This window comes from Gopherus evgoodei, chromosome 4 (assembly GCF_007399415.2).
Source record: "Gopherus evgoodei ecotype Sinaloan lineage chromosome 4, rGopEvg1_v1.p, whole genome shotgun sequence".
NCBI lineage: Eukaryota > Metazoa > Chordata > Testudines > Testudinidae > Gopherus > Gopherus evgoodei.
In genome coordinates this window covers 25,354,781-25,378,670 of record NC_044325.1, presented here as the reverse complement: position 1 = coordinate 25,378,670, position 23,890 = coordinate 25,354,781, and the positions used below count along the sequence as shown (strand labels likewise).

Here is a 23,890-nt window from a genome sequence, read left to right as displayed (position 1 = left end):
TAGGAGCAGACCTAGTGTTCCATATTTGAGTCATGCTTAGAAGTGCAAGGGCGGCGGGAGGTGTTTAATAACTACCTGTCGGGTTAAATAGTAACATAAAAGTTAAAACAATCAGTCACAGGTTTGATTTCATAGCTCGCAAGTGAGTCACTGAGAGGTTACAGAACAGTATGCATGGATAGGCAGATAAAGAGACCATAATACCATATGAAAGGCTGAGGCATTGTGCATCAAATTCATTGTCTTAAGAAGAAAACAAAGATAGCAATTTTAACAAATTGGAAAGGTGGTGTCACTTCCTATATCGTGAAGGGAATCAGCCATTTCCTTTTTACACTGTAGTATTTGACAGAAGGAGGAAGCCACAATCCTGCATACACTGATCACCTGTGTTTTGACAATAAAGCTAGAAATTACCAAAAGCCCTATGGTCACCTCTGAGAGACGAAGCAGAGGGGAGCAAAACTCTCAGCAATTTGCCACCAAAATAATATGATAGGAAAGAAGCCGGGATGTTAGAGAGAAAGGATAATGCCATGTAACTACCTATCACCACTTACATGATTAAGGATTAGAAATTTTAGTCATAGACTCGAGGAGCTCAATCTGTTTAGCTTAACAAAGTGACAGTTAAGGGATGACTTGATTCCTTGGCTATCCCTCGATGCGAGGATGATGTCTGCCAAGGGGGCTCATTGGTGGGTTTTAAGTGGCTTAGGAGCCCAATTCGTGCCCTGCAGATTTTCCCACAGAAGTGACAGGTGTAATCTTGGAGGAGACATAGTAGTTGGCTGGACTGTTGTGCCCTTTTTTCCTCCTTTGTCACTTCTCTGACTCATGAGCACGTCTGTTCTCCTCAAAGTGAGCTGTGGCTTGGTGTATGGTGTGGTGTCATCGTGTTCTGTTCCGTGACAAGTCCTCCCGGTTTGTTGGGTTGATGCCTCCCTTTTTAAGAAAAAACAACAAGTCCTTGTGGCACCTTAGAGACTAACAAATGTATTTGGGCATAAGCTTTCATGGGCTAAAACCCAGTAGAAAGGCATAAATACACAGCCTATGAAAAGACGGGAGTTGCCTTACTAAGTGGGGGGTCAGTGCTAATGAGCCAATTCAATTAAGATGGAAGTGGGCTATTCTCAAGAGTTGACATGAAGGGGAGGAAATCATTTTTGTAATGCTAATGAGGCCAATGTAATCAAGGTGGCCCATTTCAAACAGTTTAACAAGAAGGTTTGAGTATCAGCAGGGGGAAATTAGTTTTTAGTAGTGACCCATCCACTCCCAGTCTTTATTCAAGCCTAACTTGATGGTGTCCAGTTTGTAAATTAATTCCAGTTTTGCAGTTCCTCGTTGGAGTCTGTTCTTGTTGCTGAAGAATTGTCACTTTTAAGTCTGTTATTGAATGTCCAGGGAGATTGAAGTGTTCTCCTTCTGTTTTTTGAATGTTATAATTCTTGATGTCAGATTTGTGTCCAAGTCTTCAAATACAGACTCATTTTCCAGGGGTTCTCCGCTAATGGTGATTTGTGGAGTACAAAGAGTAGTTTGTGCAGGTGAGGGCTGGTAGAGTACCTTGGTTTTCCTGATGTTGAGAGAGAGACCCAGGCTGTGATCGGCATCTGCAAAAAGATTTAGGGTGCTTTGCAGGTCAGCCTCTGTGTGTGCAAGAATGATGCAGTCATCTGCATACTGAAGGTCAGTGATGCCAGTTCTCATGATCTTAGATTTTGTTTGGAGACATTGGAGATGTATGGATGGTAAACTCCTCAGATAATCAATCCTGATTCCATCAGGAAAGTGGTCATGGATGAGAATCAGGATCACAGCAAGGTAAAAGGAGAAGAATTTTGGAGCAGTGACACAGCCCTGTTTGACACCAGTGCAAATAATGAATGGTTCTGTCTCTGAGCCGTTGCACAGCATGGTGGCAGTCATCCCATCATGGACTAGTCTGATGATGAAAATGAATTCTGTGGACAACCAAACTTATACAGCATCTTCCATAGGACATCATGATTGTTAGAGTCAAAGGCCTTGGTTAGACTGATGAATGCCATGAACAGTTCCTAGTGTTGCTCTCTGCACTTCTTCTGAATCTGTTGTGCCATGAAGATCATGTCAGTTGTGCCTCAGGATGGCCCGAAGCCACATTGATTTGAGGAGGAGTTCCTCAGCAAAGGGGAGGAGGTGGTTTAGTAGGATCTGGCAAGGATCTTTCCTGTGATGGAGAGGATGCAATACTGCTGTAGTTCCCACACAAAGATTTATCCCCTTTCTTGAATATTGTAAAAGTGTTGGCATTCTTAAAGTTAGGTGGAAGAAAGTCAGGCAGATCCAGATTTTGTCGAAGAGTTCGTAAAGTTTGTGCTGGAGCATTGTTCCACCAGCTTTAAAAAACTCAGCTGGGATGCCGTCTAGGCCTGGTGCTCTGTGCAGAGCCGGCGCTTTCATTTAGGTGGCCTAGGCAATCGCCTAGGGTGCCAGGATTCTTGGTGGGCGGCGTTTTGCTGGAGGGGGCAGCATGCGGCTCCGGTGGAGCTGCCGCAGTCATGGCTGTGGATGGTCGGCTTCTCCCACGGCTCCGGTGGACCTCCCACAGGCACAACTGCGGCAGCTCCACCAGAGCCGCGGGAGCAGCCGACCGTCCGCAGCCACGACTGTGGCAGCTCCACCGGAGCCGCGGGACCAGCGCGCAGGGCGGCGAAATTGCCATGTGCCTAGGGTGCTAAAACCCCTAGCGCCGATCCTGGCTCTGTGATTTATTTTTGTCTGGGTGATGGCACACCGGACTTGATTACAGTCTGTAAGTATCTAGTTGGGGAACCAATATTTGATAATGGGCTCTTCAGTCTAGCATAGAAAGTTATAACGTGATCCAATGGCTTGAAATTCAAGCTAGATTAATTCAGACTGGAAAGAAGGCTCACATTTTTAACAATGAGGGTAATTAACCATTGGTGCAATTCACCAAGGTGCATGGTGGATTCTCTGTCACTGACAATTTTAAAATCAAGATTGGATGTTTTTTCTAAAAGATTCTGCTTTAGGAATTTGTTTTGGAGAAGTTCTGTGGCCTGTGTTCTACCGGAGGTAAGACTAGATGATTACAATGGCATTAGAATCATATGAATCTCTATACACAGCTATAGAATTTAAATGTTGTCCATGTAAATGTCTTATTGGTTATAATTCTTTCAGCTTTTAAAACATTTTTAGGGGGAGTGGAATGGGCATGATAGTCTAATTCATACTTCACTAAGGTGTACTTTTTTTTTACAGTTGCAGATATTGCTTCTTCACCTATCACAACAGAAAACGAATGTTCTATTGTACACGCTAATTGAAGTCTTGGTCAAGACTGTATTTAAACATGCACTGCTCTTCCTACAAAGTGTGCTGTCTAACTAATTGGTTTTTTCACCAAGTTGAATTCCCTTCTCTTCCATGACTGAGGAGGTGATCACTGTACAGTACAGACTGAGTAGGAAGACGAGGCATTTTTTGGAGCTGTCACTCTACAAAGCTGGCACTAGGCTCTTTTTTTTCTCTCCAGATTCTGTGTCACTATGTCACACACATCCCTAAGCCCCACCACTTGCTGAATTTCAGTTTGGTTGATTGTGCCCCTATTTCTGGGTCCTTTCTTCCTTCCCCAACTCCCAGTCCTTTTTTGTTTGTGTGGCTGCACCCCTTTCAAAATCTTACTATAAATATGGGTTGAGGGCATTTTAGCTCTCTACATAGGAGAGGGCCCTCAACAGAATGGATTGGTAAAGGCCCAAGATGTGTTTTGAACCAACCTTGTCTATTCCCATGCAATATTTCAGTTTTATAGGGATAGACTTTTCATCTCAGACCTCACTTCCATGCATTCACACTTGTAACCACAACTATTCCTGTGTACAAAAGTAGACATGCTCCCACTGTGGCATGCACAAAGTGTATTTTGGAAATCCACCACAGAATGTTGTGGAGCTCTCTTTCCCATTTGTGGAGAACAGCACGCCAGCTTCTTCCTTCTGAGAACTGTTCCTTTTCCTGCAATAGAAACATGCTGCCAAGGGCTGTAATTTCTGGGATGGCGTTAAGAACATACTGGGTCAGACCAAGGGTCATCTTGCCCAGCATCCTGTCTTCCAACAGTGGCCAATGCCAGGTGCCCCAGAGGGAATGAACAGAACAGGTAGTGGTCAAGTGATCCATCCCCTGTTGCCCATTCCCAGCTTCTGGCTAACAGAGCCTAGGGACACCATTCCTGCCCATCCTGGCTAAAAGCCATTGATGGACCTATCCTCCATGAACTTATCTAGTTCTTCTTTTAACCTTTTTATAGTCTTGGCCTTCACAACATCCTCTTGCAAGGAGTTCCACAGGTTGATTGTGCGTTGTGTGGAAAAAATACTTCCTTATGTTTGTTTTAAACCTTCTGCCTATTAATTTCTTTTGGTGACCCCTAGTTCTTGTGTTATGAGAAGGGGTAAATAACACTTCCTTATTTACTTTCTCCACACCAGTCATGATTTTATAGACTTCTATCATATCCCCCCTTAGTCATCTCTTTTCCAAGATGAAAAGTCCCAGTCTTATTAATCTCTCCTCATATGGCAGCCATTCCATACCCCTAATCATTTTTGTTGCCCTTTTCTGAACCTTTTCCAATTCCAGTATAGTTGGTTTCAATATCACTTTCCTTTATTATTGGGTTCATCATCTGTATTATTGCTTGCAGTTACATCCTGTGGAATTCTGCCATATTCCCTGCAGCTGTGACATTATCACAAACTAAACAAGGTTATGCTGGCCTAGTGCTTGGATGGGAGGGCCTCTAAGGAAAGCCATTGCCCCACCTTGGTGTTTAGGATGCAGTGGTACCACAAATGTGTTTTAAAATAAGATATACAAGTTGACAGGGAGAAATTAAACATCCCATGACACTTTATGCAAGAGTCAGGATGTTAACTCTGTATCTGGATATCAAAGTCACTGGCTGAACTGAATCTCTTAGCCTTTCTGGTTTCTTCATGTGCATCCCCTCTCAGCCCTCTAGCTGTCACCTGTCTTGGGTGGAATCATTCTGTCTTCCAACTCTCAGACCAGGTTTTGGGCTGCAGTCCTCTGTGATTAACCATGATAACCTCAGCAGGCCTGAGTAGCTGCAGTTCTGATCTATGTATGAGTTGTGATAGAAATGTAGAGCTGGAAGAGACCTCGAGAAGTCATGAAGTGCAGCTCCCTGTGCTGAGGCAGGACCAAGTATACCTACACCCTCCCTGACAAGTGTTTGTCCAGCTTGTTCTTAAAAATCTTCAATGATGGGGATTCCATAACCTCTCTTAGAAGCCTCCCTTGAGGGGAGGGAGAGCTCAGTGGTTTGAGCATCAGCCTGCTAAACCCACAATTGTGAGTTCAATTCTTGAGCAGGCCACTTAGGGATCTGGGGCAAAATCAGTACTTGCTCCTGCTAGTGAAGGTAGGGGGCTAGAATTAATGACCCTTTGGGGTCCCTTCCAGTTCTAGGAGATAGGTATATCTCCATTAATAAAAAAGCCTATTCCAGTGCTTAACTACTCATATAGTTAAAAAGTTTTTCCTGATATCTAACTTAAATCACACTAGACGCATATTAATCCCATTACTACTTGTCCTACCTTCCATGGACATAGAGAACAATTGATCACCACCCTCTTCATAACAGCCTTTAATAGATGTGAAGACTGTTATGAAGTCCTCCCCCAGTCTTTTTATTCACAAGACGAAAAATGCCCAGTTTTTTAACCTTTTCCTCATAGGTCAGGTGTTTCTAAACCGTTTATCATTCTTGTTGCTTTCCCCTGGACTCTTCCCAACTTGTCCAGAGCTTTCTTAAAGTATGGCACCCAGAACTGGACATAGTGCTCCAGACAAGGCCCCAGTTCTGAGTAGAGCAGGACATCCGCTTCCTGTATCTAACATATAACATGCCTGTTAGTACACTCCTGAATATTATCCTTTTTAACAACTGCATCACATTGTTGCCTCACATTCAATATGTGATCCACTATAACCCCCAGATCCTTTTCAGCAATACTGCCATCTAACCAGTTATCCCCCATTGTGTAGCTGGGCATTTGAGTTTTCCTTCCTAAGTGTAGTACTTTGAACTTGTATTTATTGAATTTCATCTTGTCAGACACAAACCAATTCTCCAATTTGTCAAGGTCATTTTGAATTATAATCCTCCAACGTGCTTACCACCCCTCTCAGCTTAGTGTCATATGATTCTCCAACTCCCAGACCAGGTCTTGGGCTTCAGTTTTTTGTTATTTCAAACTACTGAGGTAGTCAGTTCCTGCAGTTCTGATCCACCCGAGAGCGGTGATAGTGGTTATCAGTAACCAAATGGCCTTCTAAAAGCAAAGTATTTATTTAAAACAAAAGCACCTCAGAGAACACAGATCACAAAAACAACAAATGAGTCCGTATGCCTGCCTGCCTCTCCCTAAGTCTTGCCATTTCCTGAATCTGGGAAAAGATCCAACTCTTTCAGACTCCTCCTCAGACCCTCTTTCTGTGTTAACCTATGCCCCTCTTCCTTTCTGAGTTAGTTTCCTAGATCTGAACAAGGGCTCTATGTAAGCTCGAAAGCTTGTCTCTCTCTCCAGCAAAAGTTGGTCCAATAAAAGATGCTACCTCACCCACCTTGTCTCTCTAATACCCTGCGACAAATGTGGCCACAACACTGCATGCAACCTATGCCCCTGACAGTTGTGCACCTCCTTCTCCACCCCCGCGTCTGTCCAGAGAAGTGCTTTTTAATTGTTTGTAGCCCTCTGATCTGTTATTTCCCAGCCTGGCAAAACAGTTGTGTCACTTCAGCCTTGGAAATATACTATTGTTTTGCAAGGTTTACTTATTGTGTAGCTTTCTTGCACGTTCTTCTAATAGCCCCATATTAAATTAGAGCAATATATTCAGTTATGAAATTCTAATAACCCACCATAGTTATACAGTAACTTTATCTCACATGAAAGAGTCCCAGTCCAGTGACTGAGGCTGTAGGGAAGGTTTTTCCTCCCCCACCACTCCTTCCTTTTCACATATTTATCTCTTCAGGCTGGAGCATGGCTTGCTGCTATAAGATGCATGTTAAAATTTCAATGACTAGATTTAGAACAGGCTGATGCTTAAATTGAATAATTAAACTTTAAAGTAGGCTGATGCTTACATTAACTGATTGGAATTATAAAACACTCAACGAACATTTAGTCAGTCATACTGCTCGGTTGGCTGAACGTTCCTAGCCTCTCAGGTTTGTACAGAGTGTGGTTTTGTGCAGTGGAAAAGATGTGACAAGTGGGTAATTGAACCTTCAGAGAAAACATGATTCCTGCCATAGAATTGGATCTGAGGCCCGGTGAGGTTACCTCTTTTTATGAGAAGGCTCTTGCATTTTCTGTGCAGGGGTTGTGACCTGCGACAGAACATGCAACTTCTTTTTGTTTCATTATCTCCCACCCCTCAGGCCCTCTTTGATAGACAGTAGATAGATAACATCCAAGGGCACCCTATAAAATCCTTAGCCTGGGTTGCTGATGCTTACATTGAAGTACTAGAGTTAGAATGAGCTCACAGGGAAGCACGGGGGTGTTGTCCACTGCATGGAATAGGCAGATCTACTGTATTTGTCAAATTCAAGCCTCTTGTGAGCAACACTTGATCTGAACGTGATCTTTTGAGAGCACATTGCTTTAATGTCTTCACATAGGGTCACAGCTTGAAGATCTATGTATTTAAAAAGTACAGTCTCTGGGCTAATGTTTTTAGCAGGCCCACAATTAATGATCCTGGAGCATAACTACTTTATGGATCAGTTCAGAGTTCTGCAACATAGGATGCCTGACAACTCTACGCAATAATAATAATAATAATTAAAAAGCTACTGCAACCAAAATTTTTAAAATAAGACATTACATCAATTTAATTTGTTGCCAGTCAGTGTCAAGAGCCTCAGCCTGGAGCAATTTCCCTCCCTGTTCCCCTTCCCTGCTCTTAATCTAGCTTTTAAAAATAGCCAGACAGGAATCTCTTCTACTAGACCTGTTAATGCCAGACACTTAACCCTAGGGAGTTTTTCAGACAATAGGATCTGCCACAAATGTATAAACATACTGAATTTTGTTTCACCCAGTGCTGCTTTCAGAGAGTGGCTGAGGAAAGGGTTGGTAGGATGCATATTGCCTTCATTGTCTTCCCCCCCACCTCGTGTTTCCTACAGGTAGTGTGAAAAGGAAACTTCTATTGGTATGTCTCCAATACAGCAGGGAGTGACCCTCCCATCCTGGGTAGACAGACTTGTGCAGGCAGCCCTGGGTCACAGCTGGAGTGGCTAGCCCGAGTTGCAACGTCCACACTCCTGTTTTTAGAATGCTAGTTCAAGCTGAGGTTTGCTCTCTGCTGCAGTGTAGACATACTCTATGTCTTGCTCTACTTGAGGGATAAGGTTCTGCACACAATTAGGGCCCCCCAAGGGAGACTTTAACGGCAATTCCCTTAGTCCTATCAATACACTCAGTACTGCTAAATCTACATAGCCAAAAGAAGAGGTTTGAGAGTGGCTCACCATGCTTGTACTTTGAGGTAGAGAAGCAGACTTTCCAGCTGGCATTTCACTGATTTGAGAAATCACGGTTTCTGCAGGCAGGACAGGACTTGCTCTACATGAGACACCATTGCCAAATGGTCCTGTATCCAGAGACAAAGACCTCTCTAACTTGTGTATTCGTGGCCCAACCACAGTGTCATCGCTTCTTAGTCTTTCTAGGTCTGTCTTCTGAAGGCCTTTCCTGACCAGAGTGTTTTCTTTCCAGCTTTCAGGAGACTTCTTAATACGTAAGTCTTCCAGGCTTCTTCCACTGGCCGCACAGGTGTTTTTCAGCTTAGCAGCTCTAAATGCCCTCATACTCATGGGATTGAGCACTCTGAGAGTAACTTCATTGAGAAACTGAGAGAACTTGAGCTTTGCTTCAATTTTTTCTTCCACGATAGAGACAGAGCTCGATGATCTTTGACTCACAACACTCAAGTCAGATGCAGACGAGCTGCTTTTGGTTTGCCTGTAGTGCTTTTGGCTGGTGTTTCCCACTGGATATAGAGAAGAGTGCCCCCGACCAGGGTTTTTTTCATCCCCCTTCTGACGGTGCTTTAATCGATGGGATCGATAGCCTTCATCCTTATTTTTGCTGTTAACAAAGTTTTCGGTTTCTGACCTGGTGTTGCTCTGTAACTCAAAGCTTTCCTCGCTGGAGCTGCGGGGTTTAGCGTAACTGTCTGTTGTTAAAACTCCCGAGAGTCTCCCTTCAAAGTCGCTTCCTGCTCCAGGTGCATGTGCAAAGGCAGAGGCACACTGTGCTCTTTCTTCGGCCATTGCTCCAGGTCCCTCCTGTTTAGTGGGTCTGCCATGCACAACACTTTCTGAACACTTTGACAATGACTCCATTTCTCTTTATGCATTGGTGTATAAGCTGTGACCAGTAAAGTGACAGTCCTTGCCTAGCCGCACAACACAGACATCTCTCTGTGACCCACACAGGCATCCAGCCTCCACATTTTATCATACATCCTTCAAAACTGGATCAATAGCACATTTGCATTGTTTTAATTAGTCCTACTGATCAACTAAATCTATAGCACATGTACATTTTCCAGGGTATCGAGTGCATGGGCTCTCATTGATCCCGAGTAGCACATGATATATTCCTGTTTATTGAACTGTGAACCAATCTACAATGATATAAATCAATTCTTACCAAGTAGGAGCTGGGGTGATTCTGTTGGAGGGCTTTTTAAAATCAGATAACAGAAGGTCATGGTACAGTTCCCCCTCTCCTAATACTATTAATGTGGTCTCTTCTATTAGAAAACCAGTCGCAGATCTAAAAGGGTCCCTAACAGCAAAGAGAGAAAGGTATTCTTAATTTTCTGCCTGCTTTCTCTCTAGAATAAAATTTAAAGGCCCTTTATTTTAAAATAAAAACATTAAAGGCAAGGTTCCATGTTGTGAACAGGAGAGAAGGTAATAGAAGAACTGGCACTTTAAAGCACCTTTCATTTGAGACTCTCCAAGTTCTTTTACAGATGTTCATGATTTATGCAAGTCTGAATAGCCCTGTGAAGAGGGGAAGCAAGATGCTGATTTTTACATATGTGCAAACTGAGGTTAAAAGCTATGTTCTAACCTGATAATCTGCCCTAAGTATGCGGTAGCATGTAGCTGCACAGCGCAGAGAATGACCTGTGACTGAGCTACAATTCTTCCCCCTGGCTCTGCAGCAGGGAAGGAAGTAAGTTGCTGTTACATGACTTCACAGTCTCCTAGTTACAGCCAAGTTTTGCAAACATGGAGGCTTGGATGTGTCAGATAAGGTTTGCATTGGATTCAAATCAGAGATGCACTGTTGCTATTTGCTCACCAGAAGTCTGTTGCTTTTATATAAAATACTTTCCACTATTTCATTTGGACCGTGACACTTTGTTATACTTGGTGAAAGGTCCTTCTCTGACTCGGAACCCTCCAGACACAGAGAGAGTGGCTGAAAATGGATCAGATCCATTCTTCATCTTGGTGTCAGTTCAGAAGCCGTTCTTCTTCCTACCATTTCAAGATGAAATGTGCTGGTTTGGTGGAAAGGCTAAAGAACTTCTTGCTGTTGACAGTAATGCAATCATTTTCATGACACTTTCAGCAGCATTTCCTATTAAAGATGAGAGAACTCACTGTGCAACCTGAATTTAGGCCCGAGTTCAATTATCTACTAACACAGATATCTGCATATTTATTGTGGTTCACTAGAGCAAGTGGGAGTGTTCAGAGATGCAGAGGTCTGGCCTAATGCATCCCAGCACTTCTGAGTCTCAGGTTCCATTAGTATCTGACAAAATGGAAGTTCTGGCCTGCTGCAATTTGAAACATTTATTTGCCTATTAGTTCGAGAAATGGAGCAAAACTCTCTCTCAAGATGTCAAGTATCAGAGGGGTAGCCGTGTTAGTCTGGATCTGTAAAAGCAGCAAAGAATCCTTATAGACTAACAGACGTTTTGGAGCATGAGCTTTCGTGGGTGAATACCCACTTCCTCAGATGCATGTAGTGGAAATTTCCAGGGGCAGGTATATATATGCTAGTAAGCAAGCTAGAGATAACGAGGTCAGTTCAATCAGGGAGGATGAGGTCCTGTTCTAGCAGTTGAGGTGTGAAAACCAAAAGAGGAGAAACTGGTTCTGTAGTTGGCAAGCCATTCACAGTCTTTGTTTAATCCTGAGCTGATGGTGTCAAATTTGCAGATGAACTGAAGCTCAGCAGTTTCTCTTTGGAGTCTGGTCCTGAAGATTTTTTGCTGCAGGATGGCCACCTTAAGGTCTGCTATAATGTGGCCAGGGAGGTTGAAGTGTTCTCCTACAGGTTTTTATATATTGCCATTCCTAATATCTGATTTGTGTCCATTTATCCTTTTCCGTAGCGACTGTCCTGTTTGGCCGATGTACATAGCAGAGGGGCATTGCTGGCATATGATGGCATATATTACATTGGTGGATGTGCAGGTGAATGAACACTTCAACTGAAGGTTACATTGAACAAATTCTCTTAATATTTACTCTACTGCACACTACTCCCCACTAAGGCTGCTTGAAGGCTGGATCCCCTGAAATTTCATAAATAGACTTCTGAGCTCTGGATCAGACCCTAAATGCACCATTCTTTGAGGCAACTATCAGTAGAACTATGCAGTTCTTCCCATCACCAAATAATACAGATGTTCCTCTTCTATTGCCCTAGGTTTGAGGATGGTTTCTTGCTCTAATTGCTTCCAAAATACTGATGTGCATTTAATTCAAAGCTTTCTTGTCTAATTTCTTAAACTTTGCAGTGTTGGCATAAAAATTCATCAACCTGGTTTCCTTTTAGCATCTTTTTGGAAAGTATTCCCATTTGCTTGTTAATGAGACACAACTCCCATTTCTAGGCAGGCTAGGTATTACATGGCATAAATGCCACACCACTAAAATTTAACTTCACCATCTTTTATAGAGCAGGTGTTTATAATGGACAGGATATGCAATGAACTTCACCTGTGGTCATCTACCATAAGGCATCATAATTCATTACCCTCTCACTGAATGTTTTTCATCTTTCATTAATTTAATTTTAATTTATTTTTATATATCTCTAGTGAAAACTCCAATACACCTTGGTGACTTTTTCCTTATTTTACAGGGTCCCATAGCACTCAGAACCAATATAATGGTAGACTTGTTGCTCTCTTCCAAAGCTGGGCTGCCAAATAGAACCAGTTAACATGTTAAAATGGAATTTTCTTTAGAGACCTCAATTGTTGATAGTATTTGCTAAAATGAAAAACAGCAACTTGTCATTGATAGTGAATGACACCATCCTGGACTCTGAAAATTACTGATATGCAAATTAACTGACTCCATATACAGAAGACACCCAACCAGAGGTTGTAATATACTTCTTCCATACTTGCATCAAGGCTTGGCAGGATTAGATTTAAATCAATACACGTTGCTAAACGTCAGTTGCAATTGTGAGGCTGAAATCAATGAGAAAAAAATTAATTGGTAATAGCTGGCAGGATTACAGCTTTTCTCCCTCCCCACCCCTATCTTGCCCATGTGGGGATTGGGTATTACTGGCTCTGCAGCAGTGCATGTCTTTGGGCTGGTCTACACTACGGGGGAAAATCGATCTTAGATACGCAACTTCAGCTACGTGAATAACGTAGCTGAAGTCGAAGTATCTAAGATTGAATTACTCACCATCCTCATGGCGCGGGATCGATGTCCGCGGCTCCCCCGTCGAATCCGCAACTCCGTTCGGGTTGGTGGAGTTATGGAATCAATATAAGCGCGTTCGGGGATCGATATATCGTGTCTAGATGAGATGCGATATATCGATCCCTGAGCAATCGATTGCTACCCGCCGATACGGCGAGTAGTGAAGACATACCCTTAGTCTTGGCTGGGGTCTCTGCAGTGCCCCATCCGGACTGCAGTCTTCCCTGCACCTTGCATCTGCAAGGCTCAGGTGTCGTCAGCTCTACAGCCATGCAGGGAGCCCTCTGCAGCGGTGCTGTCATAGCCCTGCTCCCTCCCTCACCAGCCAGGGATGTGGGAACTTTGCCTGGGCAAGAACTGTTCAGCAGCACCGTTTAGTCAGGGGCTCATCCTCCTCCTTGCAGTCCTGGTAGGGGATCTCTGCTCCATGGGGCCAGAACTACAGCCTCCCTTGCTCCTTCTGCCTTGGTGTCTTAGGGCCCTGCTGTCAGTGCTAGGAGCCCTCTGCAGCTCCGCTGTCCATGCTGCCCAGACTCCAATCCTACCCCCTCATCCTTAATTTCCAACAACTGTAAAAATCCTAACACTTCAAAATAAAAAATTCTTAAATAAAAATCTGTATCAATTGTCAACATTAGAAAAAAAATGAAAACCAAATTCTGCCAAGCCTGCTTACATCCTAGCAGATGAAAAGTGACTGGGAGTAGGGGCTATCAACAGTCATCCATCATAAGAACGTAGCATCTTAATTGTTTGGTCAACAATTGATCCATTTAGCTATTTTTCTCCATTCATATTAGTCATTCTGAATTTGACAGAGGTTAAACTGGCCTAAATGGTCTCTGGAAGCACAGAATACAATAAATGTTGTAAGCCTAACATTGTATAGAATTTTGTATAATCCTAGATAAACGACAAACTTGGAATTCAGTTATGAAAAGGCTTCGAGCAGCCCTAACTTTTCAGTTTGTTTATTGGTGCACAAATAACCGCTCAAACAAACAAATCCTAGCAGGGGAAAGCAATCTAAGTCTGACTTTTCCACACTGCCTTAATTATAGTAGTGATGGAATAAATTGCAGGTCTTGAAGAAGCAGGGGCCCCGGCTGACTTGCCTGTTCACTCAGTCTCAAGCAAACACTGATGTGCAAGTCATGATCTGTTTCATATGACTACCCCAGTCAGTATCTGTATAAACTGATAGCCAGTTATGCTGTTTGAACTATATTATAATTTTGCTGGGAAAGAAAATTTCTGGAGTGAGTTATTCTTTTGTCTTCCTCCTGAATGTACTTTGAGTATTTTTAGTATCGAACACTAACACTAGCTTCAGTATCTTCTGAACTTATATGCCTTTGGTAAAGGTATAGCCCACTTCCCAACCACAATAATGAAAATGTTACAGTGGAATGAAGTAGAGGCCTAAAAAAGTTGCAGTACTGCCTAGCTGAGCAGAGTAATTTTAGAAATGTTTGCTTTAGAGTTAGTAACCTGCACAATCAATATTATCTCTGCTCTGCCCTAAAACCCAACCTTCATGCTCTGCATAGAATCAGGCTCACTGTACATTATACTGACTTTGGTAGCGCCAGCAATGGGGCAGTAGCTCCTAAAAGGTAGTCTAAAGATATTCCCTGCGCTACAGGGATTCTGCAATGTGCAGAGTGCAGATTATACTGGTGGAAAGAAGCCAGTTTCTCTCTGCAGTGGGCAGGCCTATCTACTCCCCAGATGCACCATCTGCTGCAGGCACCACTCCTTGGCCCAGACATCTCAAGCAATCAAGTACCACTTTCTATAGCTGCTGCTGGCCCCTCCTAGCTTCCCTCCATTCACATGGGTCCAGAAGACACTCGGGCAAATATTTGTGTGCCTCACCACAACTCCATGGAGACCAAATTCAGTGCCATCTTGCATGTGCAACCAAAACCATCTCCCTCATTTCACTTATTATCTATATCGTTACACAACACTTAGACACATGCATCATGCTCATTTCCCAGAAGCCAGGCTGGGATGGTGAGGTGGCTGCTTTCTGGCAAATATTAGAGCTGCAGCAGGGCTACTCTGAATTACACTGGAAACCTATTGAAAGCCACCTGTATGTTACAGGGCTTGGCTTTAGAGTTGGTCAAAAAAGCTGAATGAAAAAATGTTTAATTGAAAAATGTCCTTTTTTGGTTTAAATTGCACATATATATATAAAATATATTTTGTTTAAATCTGGTATAGCATTCATTTTTTTCTTATTTTTCCAACACCTTTGTCTCCATCTTCTCTTCTATTCCCCCTACTGCCCAACACTTATTTTCATTTTAATGAAATGGAGGGAAAAAAGAGGAAGGAAGTGTCTGGCTGGAGGGCTGGGAGTGAAAAAAGGAGGAGGATGGATGTGGGTGAGAGGGACAAAAAAAACACTTAAAAGGAAACACATATTCAAAAATGAAAATTTGAAACCAAAACTTCTTGATGATTTTTGTGTAATTTTTTGCATCAATCATTTTCTCTAATGCCCGAGGGGTGTTAAAGCTTTGTAACTGTTGTCCATTGTTTGAGCTCTACTTCATATGGGATTTTAACTTTTAACTCTAAAAAATACAATTGACGTATGGGGCCTCACAGTGATCTAGCTTATAGGATGGGGACAGAAAATTCTGTAAGACAAAGCTTGCAGAGTTTAATTTAGTTGTTTCCATCAGAGGAGCTGGCTTTTGGAGGCTGCAAAGGAAGCAGAAGGCTTGGGCCTTAAAATATAGGGAACTCTTCTCCCCACCCCTTGATCCTGGAGCCTCCATGCACATTAAAGTGGAGGGAGTCCTTCCACTCCAGCAACCTTGTTCTCAAATGTCGCCCCCCTCCAAACTCCGCAACCATTTAGCAGTTACTTCAGAAGCCAAGCTATCATGTGGTGCTTTCCCCTGTGGCTAACTGGCAAAGGCCATGGAGAAGACTGTGGGTGGGCGGGTGGGGGCCACATGCTGCTTTAAATGTGTTTAATTCCTGTTTGTATATCTATTTGTGTGTAGTGGGGAACATGCCACAAGTTTCCATTGCTTCCTGGACCCACTGTTCCCACCCAGAATTTTCACAAGTCCTTGACTCCAGGGAGCATCTGTTGAGGTTCTGTTATGACCCAAGCAGCAGTTGAGCATGTTCAGAACTGGGGTTCCTCTGTGTGTGTGTGTGTGTGAGAGAGAGAGAGAGAGAGCTGGTATGTCACTTCTAATTTACCTGTCCTGAAGAAAATGGAGGGTAGGACAGGAGGCTGTGTGTACAATAACTGCTAATACCTCAGAATTAATTGTATGCCAACAAAAGGAATAACAACAGTTCCAAGCTCGGGGTGGAAACTGCAACACACTTGAGCTCGTCTCCTATAGCTAGATGATTAAAATACATTATAACTGGCTCTCTGGATAAATTTTAATAATGAATACAACTAGAATGTGTCTTCTGGCATCATCCTATGCAGCTGCCTTACAGTGAAACTACACAGCTAACATCTCTCATAAAACAATAAATAGCTAGAAAGGCTGAAACCCATCTCAAGGCTCTACCAAAGGTTTTTTCAAAATCTTGATGCCTTAATTAACATTGACATAATTCTCAAGCCCATCTGAGGTTAGAAGGCTGGGTGTTCTAAAGCAAAACTCCATGTTGCCATCTAAAACCTCATGATAATTCATGCTTTCCTTTAAGCTCCAGCTCCTGGAGTCATGCTGCCTATGTGAGAATCTCTACTTACTACTTTTTTAAAAGAAAGTTTCTAGCTCTCTCGTTGCAGAGAAAAGCATGGAAATGTGTCCCCCACCCCTACTGGACCTGAAAGACATAATTCACAAGGAAAATAAAAATTCTAGTGTTTTTCTTATTTTTAAAAGTCTCAAGATGTTTTGGAAGAATGAGTGATAATTTTTGACCAACTTGGGTTGGTGATAACATGTTATTTCCCTACAAGCCTCCCAGGTGTAGAAAGGCTGTTTCTTCTGACTGAAAAGGAATGGCAATATGAATAACAAAAATGCAATGCCTATATGCCACCTGAAATTGTAATACCTTCTCTTGGCTGTCATATCACACTGAAATTGCATGTCCTGATTCTAACTTATGTTGAACTATCACCAGTTGAGAGAACTCCTGTGGCACAGCTGTCAGAGTTCAGCTCGTTTGTGTGCTATCATAGGGTTAACTCAAACTCTCCCAAAATGTCTCTTATCCCACGAATTCACTACAAACCCTAATCTTCTGGTCTCAGGATGGTTGTTCTTGTTTCCAGAGGAAATAGGTATTGTTCACCATAGTCCTATGACAGTGGCTTTGTTCCTCCTCTTCACATTTATTCGTTGTCTCTCTGTGTGCATAATCCTCCAAAGATTTTCCATCTCTATTATACAATAAATAAGGGAAGGGCTGCTCTAGTTCCATTCTTTCGCATATTCTGAAAAGGGGTGCTCAAAAGTATGTCTGCATATAAATGAGTTGGCCTGAAGTTATGTGTGTCTCTTAAACAGGTATTGTTATGAATAATCTGAAAATAACCTGGAGAAGTAAATGTACCTCTTTCCTATTGGTTTTGCAGTAGGCTAGGGGGCTGGCTGGATTCAGAGGAAAGTGTTCTGAATATTTTCCCTGTGACAAATAAGTTATTTGAATAGTTGACTTATATAGTAATATATTTTTCCATACATAAAATGTTGTGTTGCTGAAGAATGGTGGAAGAAAATGTTGTGTTAAAAGTTTAATTGGACATTAGTAGCAGAGATGCAGCATGTTGCATGCTTGTGTAGTTACAATGAATTTCTACACTACACATATTGCTCATTCACTATTGGTGGATCACATGATATGTTAATAGAACCTAAGCAGCTAGTAAAGCAGCTACTAAATTAAGAAGTATGTGTGTTACAGCAATCGTATGTAGAGACTATTGCATTATCTGCTGCAATGACCTCCTTTCTTAACTTCCCACTACACCTGTTGTGACTTAAACATTAAAAAAATGCAGTAAAAACTGCTCCTTTTCCCTTTATCTTTCCTGACCCCACCTCACTTCATCAGGTCCTGATGAACATGCCTGGTGAGCTATACAAATACTTCTGAGGAAGGCAGGTTACCATACGTGCCACTTGTTTTGGCAAGTGGAACTGGATTTATGCTGTCTCGCATACAAATAATTTCATCGATACATGAAAGCTAATGTTAGGGTTTAGCAACAATTGACTAATATCTTGTATAATTCAACAGTCATCCACTATAAACATCCTCCTCCAATATTTAGTACAAATCACTAAGTATTGCTTAATAGGTATGCATTAGCATTATTATTATTTGGGTAGAATGCCAGAATGACTTTTTTCCCTTTTGCAGATAAAAATCACTTTCCTAATTTCATACTTAATGGCCAGTAGCATATTCTTGATGCACATTCCATTTATAATGAGAGCAAATAGGCTTGTTCCATGATATACTTTATGCAAATGAAAGGTGAAGAATTCTTTTTTTCCTCAAAAAACCTATTATGACAGTCAAGTATAAATCATTCAATTAGCTTTCTAGCATTGCAGCTCTGGGCAGCTGCACCCATGTAATTTGCCATCTTGTACAGTACCATAATATATTAAATGTTTCCTTTTTAAAAGGCAGTAATGTCTGCCAAATTAAACAACAGAGCACGTTAAATCACATTAAAACAGACAATTCGTGTATCAGATTGCAGCACGATGGGTCTTCTGCTGAAGAGTTTTGCTGCCTGTTATACATTTTAAATGAAGAAATATGCATGTTGTACATTAAAGGAAAATACTTACTTGAGAAGGATTCTGCAGCTTCTGTTCTGCTAGTCCACAGACTGAAATGATGAAGCCAGATTTAGAAGTAGCTTATTAAGTGCATGCTGCTTCAACAGTTGCAGCTCTTTTTCTTTTTTTTTTTAAACTGAAAGACAGGATCGCTTTCTTTTAAGGAAACCAGCTGAGAATGAATTCCTGTCCATGCTGCTGTGAGTGCTGCAGAGCCAAATCAGCAATCTCCGAAGAACTTAAGTCATTCACAATTTACTGGTTGGGGTTTTCCTATGTTGTCACAAACTTTAATGGCATCAAGCAGGGTCACAGCATACCACCAACGAAGGAAATCACTAGCTTATCACATACAAGTGAGGCTGACACTGAGTCAATGCTATATATGATTTTACTTGGATAAAGTTTAATCTTTCAGTCCTTACGTAGTCAAAATGCCCATTGACTAAGTTTTGAGATCCTGGTTCTTAGTGGAACTGGTTCTGGCTGGGCACTTTGATACTTATCCAGATCAGGCCTTGAGCAAACAATACAGGAACTGCCCTATCAAGATTATATTGCTGTATACAGCATATGGAGCACAATTAAGAAACACAGCATCCTGCTGCATCTTTGATCTTCAGTGGTGAAGTTTTTCAATGGCCTCAGTCCAGCCTCTGTACATGCATAAATCATTGGTACACACAACAGTTCATATGTAAACCCAACTGTGCTTCAGTTGTGCCCACAACATAACATTTGCCTGTGTAATTTGTTACTGACACATAAGTACACAAAAATGGACCACACACTCTAGTGACTTGTGCTTCAGAGGGAGTGAAAGAACAGCATGATTTATTGAGTGATTCGTCCCCTGTCATCCAGTTCCAGCTTCTAGCAGTCAGAGGTTTTGGGACACCTACAGCATGGGGTTGCGTCTCTGACCATCTTGGCTAATAGCCATTGATGGAGTTATCGTCTCTAAACTTATTTAATTCTTTTGTTTGTTTGAATCCAGTTATAATTTTGGCCTTCACATTATCCGCTGACAATGAGTTCCACAGGTTGACTCTGCGATGTGTGAAGGAGTACTTCCTTATGTTTGTTTAAACCCGCTGACTATTAATTTCACTGGGTGACCCCTGGTTCTTGCATTGCGTGAATGGCTAAATGACACTTCTTTACACCACTCATGATTTTATAGACTTCTATCATCTCCCCACTCAGTCGTCTCTTTTCTAAACTGAATAGTCCTGGTTTTTTAAATGTCTCCTTGTGTAGAAGCAGTTCCATGCTCCTAATTGTTTTGTTGCCTTTCTCTGTACCTTTTCCAATTCTAGTTTATCTTTTCTGAAACAAGGTGATCAGAACTGTGCGTAGCACTCAAGATGTGGGCCTACTGTACATTTATATAGTGGCATTATAATGTTTTCTATCTGATTAGCTGTCCCTTTTCTAACAATTCCTAACAGTTTGTTAGCTTTTTTTCTTATTGCTGCTGCACATTGAGCAGGTGTTTTCAGACTATCCGCAATGTCTCCAAGATCCCTTCCCTGAGTGGAAACAGCTAATTTAGGCCCCATCATTTTGTATATTTTCCAATGTGCATTACTTTGAATTGATCAACAACTGAATTTCTTCTGCCATTTTCTTGCCCAGTCAGCTAGTTTCGTGAGACCCTTTGAAAGTCTTTGCAGTCAGCTTTGGACTTAACTAGCTTGAGTAATTTTGTATTGTCTGCAAACTTTTCTAACTCACTGTTTATCCCTTTTTCTACATCATTTATGAATATGTTGAACAGCATAGGTCCCAATACAGATCCTTGGGCGATTCTACTATTTATCCCTCTCTATTGTGAGAACTGACTCTTTATTCCTTCCCTTTGTTTTCTATCTTTTAACAGTCAGTGATCCATAAGAGGACTTTCACTCTTTTCCATGACTGTTTACTTTGCTTAAGAGCCTTTGGTGTGGGACCTTATGAAAGGCTTTCTGAAAGTCTAAGTACACTGTATCCACTGGATCACCCTGGTCCACATGTTTGTTTGACCCCCTCAAAAAATTCTAATAGATCACTGAGGCATGATTTCCCTTTACCAATGCTGTGTTGATTCTTCCCCAATATATTGTGTTCTTCTATGTGTCTGGTCATTCTGTTCTTGACTATAGTTTCAACCAATTTACCTGGTACTGAAGTTAGGCTTACCAGCTTGTAATTGCCAGGATTGCCTCTGGAGCCTTTTAAAAAAAAATCAGTGTGTACGTTGGCTACCCACCAGTCATCTGGTCCAGAAACTGATTTAAGTGATAGGTTACATACCGCAGTTCTGCAGTTTCACATTTGAGTTCCTTCAGAAATTGGGTGAATACCATCTGTGCCTGGTGACTTATTACTGTTTAATTTATCAATTTGTTCCAAAACCACCTCTGTTGACACCCCAATCAAGGACAGTTCCTCAAATCTACCTTAAAAACTGATCAGGTATGAGGATCTTCCCCATATCCTCTGCAGTGAAGATCAATGCAAAGAATTCATTGAACTTCTCTGCAATGGTCTTGTCTTCCTTGAGTGCTCTTTTAGCATCTTGACCCCACTGAGTTGTTTGCCAGGCTTCCTTCTTCTGATGTACTTTAAAAATTGCTATTAGCTTTTGTGTTTTTTGCTATCTGCTCTTCAAATTCTTTTTTGGCCTGCCTAATTATACTTGACTTGCTAGACTTTATTCTTTTTTCTATTTTCCTCACTAGGATTTGACTTCCAATATTTAAAGAGTGCCCTTTTTGTCCCTTACTGCCTCTTTTACTCTGTTTAGCCCTGGTAGCACCTTTTTTTTCACATTTGGAGTACACATTTAGTTTGAGCCTCTATTATAGTGTTTTTTAAAAGTTTCAATGCAGCTTGCAGGCATTGCCTGTTCCTTTTTTAATTTCCATTTAACTCCACAGTATATCTGATTAAAGAAGCATCTCATGTAGACCTCAATTGGACCTGGACTGGGAGACCCAACTGTAAAATGACTTCAGTTGGTGGGTTGTGCCTGTCCATGCAGAAACTCAGGAGCTGAGGCCAGAACTACTAAGCCTAAAGAATTGTTACTGAGGGCATCTCATGAGAGTAAAGGGCACTTTCTCAAGCTCAAGAACACATCTTCCAAATTGCTCAGAGATTAAAAGACTCCACCCAAGTCAGATAAGTCCTCATGTGTTGTCCCTAAGGGCTTAGGTCCTCTCAAACCTCCTGAAAAACATGAAGGTATGGTGCAAATAAGTAAGGATCTGTCAGTGCTGACTTCAGTTCCAACTCTTAAGCCCAAGGATTGGCACCCGTTGATACCATTTAGGAGTTCCAGGCTAGACTATGCTCTGGACCAGTCTGCCCCCACAAAGATTCACCATCCACGATAACCAGGGATGCACCAGATCTGTTGGTCCCGACTACCTGGACACAATGAAACCTACACCTCTGGAAACTCTTTGCCCTACCTTACCCACAATCTCCAATCCTACTTTGAAACATTGTGATACCAGAAGAAGAAACTAACCTAAGGAGATGGGAATGTTTCCCTGTCCCATCCTGCTGGATCTTTCATTCATTAACTGAGACTGACAATTCCAAAAGGGGTATCCTCCTCCTTGCTAGATGAGACAATTGCCCATCTTTGCTATCCCCACCAGGCAGTATCAAGAGCTGCTGCAGAGGCTGATGACTGAGTTCCATATCCAGCTTAAGGAGGTCCAGGATACTCAGCATAGGATACTGGATATTTTATAGCCTTCTGCTGCTAGCGGAGTGGCCCTTCCAGTGAACAACATCATTATTCAACTAGCCAGGATAGTTCAGCATACTCCTGCTTCCTGCATCCCCACCCCCCAGAAAAGTCTTAGTTATTTTGTACCAACCAAGGGAATGGAGTTCCTGTTTATACACCCATCACCCAAATCCCTGGTGGTGCAAGCAGTCACTGAGAGGTCTAGCTACAACATGCCAGGGTAACACCCATGGATGACAGTGCTAAAAGCCTTGACCTCTTAGGGAGAAAAGTGTTTTCTTCCACCAGCTTTCAGTTTTGAAGTGCTAACTACCAGGCCCTGTTAACAAAGTACAGTTTCACCAATTACACCAAATTCTTAGACTTTAAGGACAAAGTCCTGTGAGAGGACTGGGCCCAATTCCAAGCCCTCATTGATGAGTGCAGACCGGTAGCTTAAACATCTCTTCAAGCTGTAGTGGATGTTGCTGATCCTGCCTCAAGAGGAACAGCTATAGCAATTGTAAGGAGATACTGGTTCTGGTCCTCAGGGTTGCCCAGGGAGGTACAAAATACCACTGAGGCCACACCTTTTGAGGAGCTAAATTATTCAGTGGAAAAACTGCTGCGTCCCTTCACTCACTCAAAGATGCCAGAACAACCCCCCGTTCCCTGGTTATTTTTATCCTGGTTCCATAGAGGAAATACCACAAACAGGTGTAGCGGCCAAGACTGTCCCCTCAATCATTGTATCACAAGTGCTGTTATGAACTGCTGTGCAAATTGCAGAGGGTAAAAAGACCCAAATACGTGTCCTCCTCTACGTCTACTGTCACTGCTCAACTCTACCCACCACCTGGGGGTTACTATTGATGGGGATGTTTGAGAACCATGTTCCTATATTGATGCCATCTTACACTTCCCCCACATTTTGGTGGCCACCTTTATTCACTTCACTCACAACTGGAGGGCAGTAACAATGGACAAGAGGGTGCTAGAGATCATTCACTTTACATAGTCAAGTTTTTCTCATCTCCCCATTACAAACCTCCTTTCTGGTCCCTCTTCAGAGACTAGTCTCATGGGGACATCCTCTGTCAGGAAGTAGACCTTTTATTTTTTTAAAAGCAAGGGGCTATAAAGCAAGTGCCACTTCAGCAACAAAGTGGAAAGGGTTTTACTCCCCATGTTTCTTAGTCCTAGGAAAAATGGGAGATGGAGACCAATTTTCAGTCTGTGCCCACTGAATCTTTTTATTCAAAAATTGGCACCAATAATCCACTTTCTGCAGAAGGGTGGCTATAATGTCTCTCTGTAGCTGGAGGATGGGGTCCTGATAGGCAGAACCAGGAAGGAGATCCAGTCAGTGACCCTGTTCCTGCTCTGTCTGCTAACTTCCTTGTGAATCTTTGTCAACAAAGAAAAATCCACTTTGACTCCCCAGAAACCATATAGGAGTGACCCTAATTTCGGAGTTTCATATGAATCAACCTATTCATTTACCAATATTTTTTCCAAAACCTCACATTTTCCAAT

At 42.2% G+C, this 23,890-nt stretch overlaps 1 protein-coding gene across 2 annotated transcripts in view; it reads right to left on the bottom strand.

The window, feature by feature from the left end:
- BEGAIN (brain enriched guanylate kinase associated) overlaps positions 1–18,805 on the bottom strand; it is a 252,168-nt gene extending 233,363 nt beyond the window's left edge. For both annotated transcript variants that reach the window (XM_030558745.1, XM_030558749.1), the window contains exon 1: positions 18,637–18,805. The gene's annotated coding sequence lies outside the window, so the exon portion shown is untranslated. The remainder of the gene's footprint in view (positions 1–18,636) is intronic.
- Positions 18,806–23,890: the final 5,085 nt, after the last annotated feature.